Source organism: Patiria miniata, unplaced genomic scaffold (genome assembly GCF_015706575.1).
Source record: "Patiria miniata isolate m_02_andy unplaced genomic scaffold, ASM1570657v1 HiC_scaffold_20, whole genome shotgun sequence".
Lineage (NCBI taxonomy): Eukaryota > Metazoa > Echinodermata > Asteroidea > Valvatida > Asterinidae > Patiria > Patiria miniata.
In genome coordinates, this window is record NW_024037059.1 from 38,805,721 (window position 1) to 38,819,675 (window position 13,955).

General features: G+C 36.1%; 1 long non-coding RNA gene across 1 annotated transcript; it reads right to left on the reverse strand.

The window, feature by feature from the left end:
* Positions 1-5,009: 5,009 nt before the first annotated feature.
* Positions 5,010-8,160, reverse strand: LOC119727265. The gene is made up of 3 exons (XR_005270931.1): positions 7,909-8,160; positions 7,259-7,324; positions 5,010-6,844 (listed from the first exon to the last, which is right to left on the reverse strand). It is a non-coding gene; the product is annotated as an uncharacterized LOC119727265 (long non-coding RNA).
* Positions 8,161-13,955: the final 5,795 nt, after the last annotated feature.

The window sequence follows — 13,955 nt, forward strand, 5'->3', positions numbered from 1 at the left end:
AGTACATGAAGGCTATAGTGTATGTAGTTCTTTTGATGTACATTCACCATTCGGTGAGTGTGTATTTTGTTTGGAAATAAGATGAGAGTAATTGCCTGTGCAAATACAGTTAATCTGCATAACGTGGAATAGATTTTACTTTGGTTCCGTCGAGTTAATTCTTAATTTTACATGGTAGGGTTGGTTTCCCTTTTCAAGCAATGCAATTAAACATGTTTACTTTGGGTTTTTTTGGGGGGGGGGAAGAAAAGAGAATTGGATTAGAATTCACTTCGGCGATTAAAAAAAAATTCAATTTTTTTTTGTTTTTATGTTAGGCGATTTTCCAATTGAGCTGAAAGCTTTTTTTCACTCACAGTATGCAGCATTTCATATGTGTCATTATAATTTGCCTTTTGTGGCTTTTGTACTTGTGCTCAAAATTGGTTGAATTGAATGAGAATGTTCACCTATTGTGAAGTGTAAGGTAGAAGCATGGCTTCCCTTCTGAAGTCAATTTCTGATGATTTTGCGTTTGAGAAATTTGTTTCACGTAAGTGCAGGGGAGACAGAAAACACTGTTAGAAATTAGGTTTGACATTGAAAGAATTTCTCTGAAATAATATATGATGTTAAGGGTACAATTTGCGACTTTTTGTTTTCCCATTGCAATGCATGTTCACAGGACAATTGGCTATTTGAATGATTCAGAGAATAAAGTGTAAAATCACTGGAAAACAGGAACGAATGAGGTGATAATTAAGAGTTTTTTTTTTAATGTCTTAAGATCAGAACTCTGCGAGATATCTATGGTTGCCCGAATAAATTGATTTGAAAAACATGCATATTGGTAAGTACAGCTTTTAGTCAAGTTTGGCAAAATTTGATTTTTCTCAATTTTGTTTAAAATGGTAAGGGTTTACCCGGCTTTTTAATTAAAGCTTCTGGCAAGTTTGGATTTTTCTCAAAAATTGAAAATGCAAGAGGTTAACCTTGCTTTTGAATAAAAATTTGGCAAGATTTGATTAGTCTCCTGAAATGAATTATTAAAAAAAATTGGCAAAATTTGATTTTTCTTAAAAAAAAAAAAAAAGAAGAAATTTAATTGTCTTCATACAGTGATCATAAGGAAAGGATACTTCAGAAAGCCTTGGCATTTTTTATTTTACAATTTTTTGAGATAAAAATACGTTCTTGATCTTGAACTTTCCAGAAGCAAAACATCAGATTGTCCATCAGACCGTTGTCAGAATGGTAGTACATGCCTGCAGTCCCCGGAGGCCTACTCTACAATCACAGGTAATCCACAATGTTCATGAAAACATACATTCTGTGCAAAGTTGTCCTTTCAGTCAAAATCAATCAAGTGACTGTTTTTAACAGTTAAGATCTCCCAGCCTACATAAAGCAGGATTGACTGGCTGTGACTGTTTATGTAACTTGATATAGCTTTGCTTTGACTGTAGGTGATTGATAAGCCAGCTGTGACTACCACTTGCCTGCTTTTGTCTGTTGACTGAATTTGACTAGTCAGAGTGCTTGTGTGAAATATGATCTGACTGTTGATGACTAGCCTGTGTTAAAGGCATGGCAGGGACGAGGATTGAATTTTTTTTTACTGTCTGTGGAAAGATTTCCATATACGAAGTTCACTCAACACCCTGTGTACAAACCCTATGAGATTGGACTGAATAATTCTAAGTGTTTTCTAAGAAAATGCTTGTATTTTCTCACTGCTCAAATTGACTTTGATGACATGAAATTGCTATCTGGGGGCTTGTTAGTCAATACAGAGGAAAATTAGTGAACTTCGTATATGGAAATCTTTCCCTGTCTGTGACTGTTCAGACAGCAGGAGGGTTAGCTTATCGAGCAATAACAGGTGCTAGCATTTCACTAGTCCTTATAACCACACAAACTCACAAAAGAGATTGCCTTTCTCGTGGTGCTACCGCAAACTCACACCGATTCACTATGTAAATCTTATTTGAAGCGATAAGATTTTGAATAACCGTTGGTCTTGTTTTGATTCAGACAGGATGAAGACGTAGCAGTGGGTTCGTGGTGCTTACAGTCCAATGATCTAGCACTAGACCGAGGTCAAGCCAACTCGAGCATCTGATGTAAGAACGTGTTTATATTTATACAAATGAACTGAGTATATATATCCATCAGACCAATATTAAATATCAAGATTATGTTAAATAATTCTGCCATTTTTATTCCACAATTAGCATGTATACATAGAGAAGTGAGTGAAAAAGGCTAACCGTAATATTTGGACCACCGCATTTTTTTGGTCTTTTTTTTACAGAACTTGTTATTGTCTTGGAACGCCGCTTTAACGAACATCGGGATCCCCTATAGTGGGATCCACAGAAACTGTTCATAATAGTGATCGTTCGGAATAGCGATTTTAAGCTGTCTGTGCTCCGGTACTCATTTTTTCAATAAATAGCGCCCTTCATAACTTCACCCTGCACGCCCTGGTACTTATAGTTACTGAAAGATGACTTTGAACACAAGTGCCGACTATTGAATAATGTAATTACACAAATGGTGGGCCTACTACCGGTACCTACAGCAATGGGTGGCTTTCCCTTCTATTCCTTGGGGAAATAACGCCTACTTTTGTTGACATTTCTTAACAGCAATACATTTTACACGTCGGTACATTTTGTACACAAAAATCAAGAGCCAAGGACGATGTTCAGTATAGCCGAATGTTCGGTATAGCGGTGTTCGGTAAAGCGACGTTTCACTGCATTACATCACATGTGAACACGGAAAGTGTTTGTAAGATGTGAATACTCTGTTCCTAATTCTTCAGTTATTTACATATCAACAACTGTTATATTGTTATATTGACAACAATGTCTAAATTGCTTGCTTCATGCTTTTAATGGAGGGTTTATTATTCTCATGTTTTGCCATTTTCAATACATAATATCTTTTCGGCCAAAATTTTAAAAACATGCAAGGGGTTAGCCTTACATTTTTCACAAAATTTGGTCGAAAATTGACTTTTCTGCAAACAACTGAGAAAATATCTCTTGATGCAAGAGGAACACATTACAGTATTCGTTCATCCAGAATTTTGAAGTATTGGGTCTAAATAATTAATGTGTTTACTTGGTTAGGAGAAAGTGACCATTTTGACAGATTTTGCCCATTATATATTTAGTTATTCAATTTAAACGGAACATCTGTCTTATAAATGTGTTGGCATATGTTTTAGGAACCCTTATGTATCTTTTCTGCAAAATTTGAGCAATTTAATTTTTCGGCCAAAATTTTCAAAACATGCAAGGGGTTGTTAGCCTTACATTTTTCACAAAGTTAGGTTAAAAATTGACTTTACTGCAAACAACTGGAATGTCTAGACGTGTGTTTTAGGGACCCTTATGTATATTTCCTGCAAGTTTTGAGCAATTTAATTTTTCGGCCAAAATTTTAAAAATATGCAAGGGGCTAGCCTTACATTTTTCACAAAATTAGGTTAAAAGTTTACTTTTCTGCGAACGTCTGGAATGTGTAGGAATGTGTTTTAGGGACCCTTAGGTATCTTTTCTGCAAGTTTTGAGCAATTTAATTTTTCAGCCAAAATTTTTAAAACGTGCAAGGGGTTAGCCTTACATTTTTCACAAAATTAGGTCAAAAGTTGACTTTTCTGCAAACGACTGAAACGTGTGTATCTTTCCTGCAAGTTTTGAGCAATTTAATTGTTTGGCCAAAATTTTTAAAACGTGCAAGGGGTTAGCCTTACATTTTTCACAAAATTAGGTCAAAAGTTGACTTTTCTGCAAACGACTGAAATGTGGGTATCTTTCCTGCAAGTTTTGAGCAATTTAATTTTTCAGCCAAAATTTTAAAAACATGCAAGGGGTTAGCCTTACATTTTTCACAAAATTACTATAAAAGTTGAATTTTCTGCAAACGATTGGAATGTGTAGGAATGTGTTTTAGGAACTCGTATGTATCTTTCCTGCAAGTTTTGAGCACTTTTATTTTTTTTTGCCAATATTGAAAAAATATGCAAGGGGTTAGCCTTACACTTTTTTTCACAAAATCTGGTCAAAAATTGGTTTTCTGTAAAGGTCTCAGATACATGTTTAGATGCAAGAGGAACATGTTTTGAAAGTCCTAATATAGCTAGAGGCACCAAAGCTTGGAGTACATGTATTAAATAAAGGATTGATTGGAACAAAAGACGATATTTTTGACTCCATTCTTTTATATTGTTTGTGTTTCATTAATTTAACCTTATCCCATTAGTGACAATTTCATGCCTAAGGTTATGAACCTCTTTCCCAGTGTTTTCTATCCTTGTCCCCAGGGCTATCAACCTCTTTCCCAGGGTATCAACCTCATTCCCAGGGTACCAACCTTGTTCCCAGGGCTATCAACCTCTTTCCCAGGGTATCAACCTCATTCCCAGGGTACCAACCTTGTTCCCAGGGCTATCAACCTCTTTCCCAGGGTATCAACCTTGTTCCCAGAGCATCAACCTCATCCCTAGGGTTATCAACCTTGCTCCCTGGACATTAACCTGGTTTCAAAAATTTAGAATCCAACCCTCCTTGGAGTTTATTTTTGTATCATTTTGTGTGGATCTCCCCAACGATTCCTCATTTTCGGCTCAACAAACAAGTCCAGATAACCAAAAAAAATCAAACTTTACAAACGTTAGCTTCAGTTCTAAATTATTTTCAATTACATATTTATTTCAATACTCGTTTCTTAAGATTAAATATAACCAACAGCTTCCACATTTGTCAAGTTCAAATTATTACTTTAAAAACAACTGGCAACAAGGGGCTCCAAATTTGATTTATTTCAAACACACCAGATACACCAAATATATTGCAAGACATTTTTATTAATCATCAGTGAACAAATTCAGAATTTAATACGATACAAGTATCTTCTATGTAACTTTAACCAGAATAAGCGTCATTCAGAGTATGTCTAAAAAAGTAAAGAAAAATCTGAACAATATATTATGTACTTGTATCTCTATATTTTGTGGGTTTTTTGCACAAATGTTCGAAATAAAAAGCTAAGAAGAATAAAACATGTTTAGCTTACATCAACAGGTGATCCCGTGTTATTTCAAGAAAAGTCCATTTTGGACCAAATTTCATTAAAATTGCAAGGGGTTAGCCTTACATTTTTCCACAAAATTACGTCAAAGTTGGCTTTTCTGCAAACGACTGAAATGTGTAGGAATGTGTTTCAGGGACCCTTATGTATCTTTCCTGCAAGTTTTGAGCAATTTAATTTTTCGGCCAAAATTTTCAAAACATCAAGGGGTTAGCCTTACATTTTTCACAAAATTTTGTCAAAGTTGAATTTTCTGCAAACGACTGAAATGTTTAGGAATGCGTTTTAGGGACCCTTGGGCTTCTTTCCTGCAAATTTTGAGTAATTTTATTTTTCGACCAAAATTGAAGAAAATACAAGGGGTTAGCCTTACACTTTTCACAAAATTTGGTCAAAAATTGACTTTTCTGCAAACAGCTCAGAAATACCTCTTGATGCAAGAGGAACACAATCCAGTATTTATACAGAGAAAATTTTGAAGATTTGGGCCCAAAATACTTTGAGAGAAACAACCATTTTTTATTGATTTTGCTTTAAAATGTTAAGTCTCAAATGGCACAGCTGTCCAGGAAACGTGTACAATAGTAGGCATACGTATAAGGGCCATTCGGGCATCTTTCCTGCAAGTTTCGAGAAACTTTTTTTTTTTTGCCAAAATTGAAAAAATTACAAGGGGTTAGCCTTACATTTTTCACAAAATTTTGTCAGAATTTGACATTTCTGCAAACGATTCACAAGTACCCCTTGATGCAAGAGGAACACAGAATTCATACATCCCAAATTTTAAAGAATTGGGTGAAAATAATAATTTTTGAGTAGAAAAGTTCAATTTTGACTGATTTTGCCCAAATGTTTATTACGCATTATTTCTCTAGAATGGCACATCTATCAAGGAAACATGTACGAATGCATTTAAAGGACCATTGAGCGTCTTTTCTGCGAGTTTGGAGCAATTTTACTTTTTGGCCAAAATTGAACAAAATTGCAAGGGGTTAACCTTACTTTTTTTCACAAAATCTGGTCAAAAAATTGACTTTTCTGCAAAAGACTCAGAAATACCTCTGGATGCTAGGGAAAACACATTTCGCTATTCATTCATGCATAATTTTGATAAGTTGGGCAAAGGTCTTACATTTTTAGTAGACGAAAATATTGTTTTTAGCCATTTTCCCTCAAATAATTGATAAATAATTTCTTAACTGTCTAGGAAATGTACAGGAATGTGGTTTAGGGACCCTTGGGCATCTCTCCTGCAAGTTGGAGAAATTTTAATTTTCAGCCAAAATTGGGGGGAAATGCAAGGGGTTAACCTTGCATTTTTTACGAAATCTTGTCAAAAAAATGACTTTTCTGTAAACGACTTAGAAATGCCTCTCGATGCAAGAAGGACACATTTCAGTATTCATTCATCCAGAATTTTAAAGATTTGGAGAAATAATATTTTTCAAAAGTTTTCACAAGATGTGTCTTACTCCTTACATCAGGCGCAATACTTGAAAGTATTTTAATCAAGTTACAATCCAATTGAGTTTTTGAACATTCCAAGAATACAAAATCTGGAATAACTGGTTATTTTGCAATTAAAAAAAAACTTAAAAAAAAAAAAAGGATATGTAAGAATACACCACTCTGTAATGCCCATAAGATGTATTTTAAATAAAATTGCAGTTTACTTAATACTTTTACTACGAGTTTTCAATATAACTTCGAAATCGAGGCCAATGTCTCCAAAGATGTTTCTGCCAGGAGACGTCAACGAAACCTTCAAGAAAAGAAAGAATAGAGTATATTTATTAATTAATTTAAAAAAACATCTCAAGCTCTTTTTTCCAAAGTACAAATAAAGATGTTCCAATTCAATTTCTGGCCGGTTCTCAAAACCTAGTGAAATCTTGTTGTTTCCTGCAATTTAAGGAAACTGATTTGCAGAAGACCCCATCCAATGTAGAAATCAAGCTGTTTCAAAATTAATTGTACCAAATTTGAGAAGTTGTAAACAATTTGCAGTGTACATAATCTGTGATTTGTTCGTCCCAATTGTTTAGTATACTTGCCTTGGCCTACAAGAGCCTGCAGGTTTTGCTAGAATGAATCCCCAACACCGAGTTAAAAGTTTCTTCTTAAGAATGATGAAGTCAATTATTCAATAATAACAGAGAATACTACATGTACTTACCCCAGTAATCTTACACCCTTGATCTCATCGCCCTCTCGTCTCACCTCCTCAATGCCCATGCACCAGCTGAAAATAAAATAAATCAACAAATGTCAGCGAAACAAATTATCAGTTGCATTGCATTTTTTTTTTTAAAGTACACATAAGGCTAAAGTGTGGCGATCCAACAGTATTGTCATCTTTTGCCTAGAGTCATATTTTGGAAGAGAGCTGTCATGATATTTAAAATATACCCTTGCTAGCAGATTCGGCAATTAATTATGCAAAACAAGACTGTGTCTTGACCTCCAGATTCTGGCCATTCAGCGGTCACCTTTATATCTGTTCTTCGGTAATCTTTTGCATTACAAAAACATGGTAGCCAAATTGACCAATCAAACAGCTTAGTCCACATTTCTGATAGAATGACATCACAATTTCTAAAGTCGAATCCGACTGGGAACGGGGTCACATTAAATGTGCATTGCTGACATATATCAGACATTGATTAGGGAAAGGGTTTCGTTGGACAACTGGTGATACTCGGACTACCATACAGTTTTGCACGATAGGATTGTTGTGGTTAAACACTGCATTTGGATTTCAAGTTTGGAAAATTGGCAAATAAATCATCAAGGTGAAAAAAGAAGTTATCTCATTCTTGTACTTACCACTGAGATGTTCTCACTACTCAGCCTTGGATGAGACGATTATTTCCCCAGACGCTCGTACCATCTTCTTCCAGCCTTCTTGCTGTAAGCCAAGGTTTACCTCCATATACATAAATAAAAACAACGATGATTGTGGTGAAGTCTAATAATATAGGTTTTCCCGGCCAATTTCCTAAAATGTTCATTCACTTCTGAAAAATCGGTCATTCGGTTTAGTCTGAATTTAAATGCACGTCTTTAATCCCATTTCAATTCAACGAAAGTTCAATCTTTTCAATGTCGGTGCACTCGGTTTTGAGAAACAGACGGCCAATTACGTTGCCTGTGCATTCATTTACGCAAGCATACCTTTTTGCGCAGAGTTCTGGCAATCAAAAGTGTGTTTTTCTCATTCAAAATAGCAGATCTGCATCACATACATTAAACTTAAAAGTGAAATAGAATGACCAATGTTTTGAATCGACCTCTAAAAGCGAAAACGAAGTCTTGTAAACGAATCTGAATGAGCATAAACGAAATGTGCTGCTCATTAATTGATTGAACTGAAATGGAATCGAATGCTCTGGTAGCGAAAATGAAACGCGTGCTCAGAGCGATTCTCAAATTCAGACGAAAATAAATGACGGCTTTTCAGAAGTGAATGAACATTTTAGGAATTTGGCCGAGAAAACCTATATTATGAACCAGAATACTGTTTTTAAAAATGTAATTCTGTGATGATGTATTTTTTTAAACTCTAAGAATCATTCAGTTGCCTTTCACCTTTGTTTCTTTTTTCTTTCAACACCAAAACCTATTCTGGCTCCAAACAAGAGTGTACCAATTGGTTCCATGGATCAAGTATTTTGTTTTTATCATTCAATAATTGATTTTCTTTTCTGAACTTGAATAAATCAATTCCTTTTTAATTATTTCTTTCTGGGAAGTGTTTTTTCCTGTTCTTAATTTTCAATTTTTTTCCAAAACATAAGCACAGGAATCTGACTACTCAAATTTCATTGGCTTTGATTGGAAAGTTGAAGTAATTTTCACCAAATTTCCTTTTTTCTTGTCATTTCATCAAACAATTCAAGGTGCTAGTTTTTAGTGCTAACAGTTTTTGGGGCTATCGGCCACTGTTACTCAATTCATTTATGCAAAATCAATATAAATTGATGTGATCCACTCAGTGAACATGATTCAGAAGTACTGAAACCAACTTTTGACACAATTATTCCAAAAGGTTTCAAATTGACTTAAATGTAAATTTGGACCGACAAAATGTAAAATTTTGATTAATTCAATTTTTATTGTATCAAGTTTGGAAACTTTTTTTTTTGGAAAACAAAAATGTTGTCAATAATGTTTAGTGCCACAGGGCAAAAGCAAGTTCTAATCACAAAGAAACACATAAAGCTATACAACTGATTCCTGTTCACTGAGCAGGTCAAATATCCTGGTAAGGTCGGTTTAAACAGGGCCACCACGAGAAGGTCCCAGGATACCAGCCCCAACGCGCTTTCAGTATCGTCAGGCCCATTGCTGGATAAAAGGTAGGCCCCGGAGGGCCAGACACAGTTATCGACTGTCCGGTCCGCCCGCCCAGCCCTGAAGGACCAGGAAAGCACCCTAACCTATATGCACGCCCCCCTAAGTCCATCCCCCTTACGGGTTCATGCGGTCTGATAGGAAGTAGCAGCGTTTGCCGGCTGTGAATACAGGGCCACGCCCCTATAAAGAGGGACGCACTACCTGCTCCTTTATGGCACGGCATCCTAGGGTTTCCAGGCCGCTGCGTAGGACCCACGCCCCACGTGGAAGGCGGACCTGCCACGCGGACGCAACTCGCCCCTTGAATCTATGCTGGATTTTCGCCGCACCTCAATTGAAGCACCCAGTCAGACCCCAATTAGTAATCGATACCGCCGCACCCGCCTAAGCCCTAACGGCATAGGGATATAGGAGATCCCATAGCCTTCAAGTTCTCAGAGGGATATAGCAGATCCCCTGAACTAAGGAAAAAAACCCTATTTATAAAGTGAAATCTACATTTCACTAATTGTTCATTAATATTAAATAAAAAGAGAGGTCCCTAAGGGAAGAACATGTTTATGCCCTAAAGGCGGTGCACTAGACAAATTTATTTATTGAAGCCTTGCAGCAGGGACGGATCCGAGGGCAACTTTTACATGAAATTTGGGGGTTTTGGGTATCATTTTTCAATTGTTGGTGCTTAATTTCTTTAAAACAAGATTTTTTTCAAGGGTTCATGATCACTGTGAAAAATACACAGAATTAAATGGAACATTTTTTCCCTTTTGCCATCAAGGCTATGGTGTACCCCACCCAGGAGTAAATGGGTGCAGAGATGGTTATTGTGATTGATTGTAGCTGCTTTGCGCCGAAATGGCAGCTGTATACTCCCAGGGAGCTGAGTTGGTATTTTGGAATGTTTAATTGACCCAAGATCCGCCCCTGGATGGACACGGGGATATAGAAGATCCCATAGCCCTGCTGGTCTTGCGTTGCCGGATTTAGGGATAGAGAAGATCCCATAATCCATCTTGATCCTCGAGGACATCGGGATAAAACTGATCCCATAGTCCTGTAGTCTTGTGTGATGTGCTCAATTTGAGCCGATGATCTGCAGAGAAACCACCACCCCACACAAAACAAACACATACCACCACCAACCCCACAATCACAACAAATACTTGAAAACCACCCTGGGAAAATGTTAAAATATCACTAACATAAAAAAAGGTTTGATTTCTTTTTAATTTTCTTTCTACCAAATCCAAAAATTAAGGTTGGCAAAGTTTTAAGAAGTTCACCAAGTCTTTTTTTTCAATTTTGCAATGTATAAACACAATTGTTACTTCTTTTGAAAGAGACTTGTAGTTATAAACTCATTGGAAATTTGAGAAAAAAAATCAGTAAGAAAAAAAAATGTTTGATTTCTTTTAAATTTTTTTTCTACCAAATCCAAAACTTAAGGTTGGCAAAGTTTTAAGAAGTTTACCAAGTCTTGTTTTTTGTTTAGTCTTGCAATGTACAAACACAAATGTCAATTCTTCGGAAAGAGATTTGTTGTTAATATGAACTCATAGGAAATGAAACATTTGCCCAGAGTGGTTTCAGTTGCACACACAATTGGCAGAAGGAGCAGGACACAATAAACAGCTTAGTCTGACTTACTCTCAATCCATCGAACGACTCCACTTGCAAACTGTACTTGGGTCTTGAGCTCCTGGGTCTTGGGTGTTCACTGGCTCAATTTGAGCGCTCATGACTGAAACAAAGGGTTAGTCCTACCTTAGTGAACAGATCTATAGCTGACTTGCTTGCTTGCTTGCTGGATTGCTCCCCGTTGCTGGCTGTCTGGCGTGGCTGGCTGGCTGGCTTGCTTGCTTTATTGTTTCATCTGTTGAAAAAAAAAATTAGGGAAATATCATGATTCATGCAATGAAAAAATCATGAAAAACTGATTTTGCACAAACATTTTTGACATATTTTTTACTGAATGGCATATATCTGTTTTTCCTGCAAGTTTGGGGCTTATAAATAAAGTTTTATATTTCGGCCAAATTTTTTTAAAATTTGCTTAATTTGTGGTCAAAACTTGACTTTTCTGCAAACTACTCAGAAATACCTCATGATAAAAGAGGAACACATTTCAGTATTCCTCAAGAATTTTTAATATTTGGGCAAAAATCAAGTTTGACCGATTCTGCATAATATTATTTTTTGACGCATTATTTCTTTTGAAAGGCACAACTGTCTATTCTTGGAAATGTGACAAGTAATTGAGGGAGTAGAGGGACCCTTGGGCATTTTGACCCTTGAATGACATTTGGGCATTCCTGCGAGTTTAGAGCAATTTGATAAATTTCTTTTGGCCAAAAGTCGAAAACTTTACAAATTCATAACCCCAAAACATTAAGAGTGTGTGACATTCTGTTATAACTCAACAAATTTGAATATTTTGGAGGGGGGATGGATCAAGTTTTGGGGAAATACAAACTTATTTCTGAAGGATTGCATCCTAAAGTATTGTGAAAGCAATATCTTATCAAGAAACATATAGGAATGTTTTTAAGGCCACCCCTGCCATCTTTCCTGCAGCAATTCATTCTTTTTGGAAAATTGAAAACAAAAATTGCAAAAAAAGCTTACATTTTCCAAAACACTTGGTCAAAATGATGTTTCAGCAAATGAATCAGAATTTCAATTCATACATCCAGAATTTTGAAGAATTATAATGGGCCAAAATAATCAAATTTTAGGGGGGGGGGGGGGAAAGAGCACATTTGGCTAATTTTTAAAGTGACACACTGTCTTTTGAATGGCACATCTGTCCATGAATTGAGTAGTAAATGTGTTTTAGGGAACCTTAGAAATCTTTCCTGCAACTTTTGAGCAATTTCATATTTGCATAAATACTTGAATAAATTTGGTCAAAATGCGACTTTTCTGCAAATAAGTCAGCAATACCTTTTTATACCAAAGGAGCAAACATTAGCTAATGGGGTGTTAACAATTATGAATATTTGGGCCAAACAAAAATCTACTATGGGGGGGGGGGGGGGGTTCATTTAAACTGATGATGCCAAAAAAGTGTTGATGCCGGTTTTTTCTTTTGTAAGGCATACTTGTCTCAGCAATGGGTAGGACGGTGTTTCAGGGACCATAGGGCCGATTTTCTGCAAGTTTTGAGCAATTTCTTTTTTTCCAGCCAAAACTATAATACAAATTGCAAGGAGTAACCTTATATTTTTTTTTCTATTTTTTTTCCATTAATTTATTCAGTCAGAATTTTAACTTTTCTGCAAATGACTTAGAAATACCTTTGCATGCAAGATGAACACAATCGAGTACTCATACCTTAGCAATTTTGAATATTTGGGCAAAAAATAATCCGTGTGGGGATTTTCATTTTTCAACTGACAGTTTCACCATTTTTGACACAATTTCTTTCGAATAGCACATCAGGCCAGGAAACAAGCAGGAATGTGTTTTGGGAACCTTGGGCATCTTTTCTGCAAGTCCAGAGCATTTTTTTATTTTTACTTTTTTTTACCAAAAGTAAAAGACAAATGCATTTTTAGTGAAACACATCCCTATTCGCTGCCAAACAAATGTCATCAAAATGCCAAAATAAAAGAGTTTACCTCTTAAAAATTTTGCAAGTGAAACGAAGCCAAGTCTACTACAAAAACTTCATTTGTTGTAGAAGCATACTCACTGGTGTAACTGTTTATTGGATGGCTTTGAGAGTACACAAAAATGTAATGGTATAAAGTGTAAAAAAAACAAAAAAACTTCTCAACCCTAACCCCCTAGTACTTCCTCAGGACTACCCTGCGAAATCCAACCGAGTCCAACCGGACTTTCCTGTTCAATCCACTGTGCCTCATTTTCAGTTGCCTGCTGAATCCAACATTTTGCATGAGGAATGTACACAAGGGGTTAACTTCAATCCAACAGGCTCCATCGGGTATGCGACATAGTTGGATCCTGTTGGGTTCAGCAGGGTTAGGGTTTTAAACTAATGGAAAGATTTCCATATATGAAGTTCACTCAACACCCTGTGTACAAACCCTATGAGATTGGACTGAAAAATTCTAAGTGTTTTCTAAGAAAATGCTTGTATTTTCTCACTGCTCAATTGACTTTGATGACATGAAATTGCTATCTGGGGGCTTGTTAGTCAATACAGAGGAAAATTAGTGAACTTCGTATATGGAAATCTTTCCAAATTAATTAAAATTGAAAACTTGTTACCCTACCTCATCAGTGAACTAGCAAATCTTGTCTTCTGGTCTCGACTTGAGCTGTCTGTATGTCTGCAGCACCAGTTCTGGTGACAGGCTTGTAAACTCCTTCCTATACGCAGGCTGAAAGAGGACTTTATTGAGCTGATGGACCTTCTGGAAAACTGCTTGTAAAAAGAAAAGAAAACAAATGGTCAGCAAAGATGAAAAATCAGAATCTAATTCTGAAACAATGTTTAAGGGACCATAAACATTGGCTTTTGCTGCAATTTTCAGAAATAGATGGATTTGCGG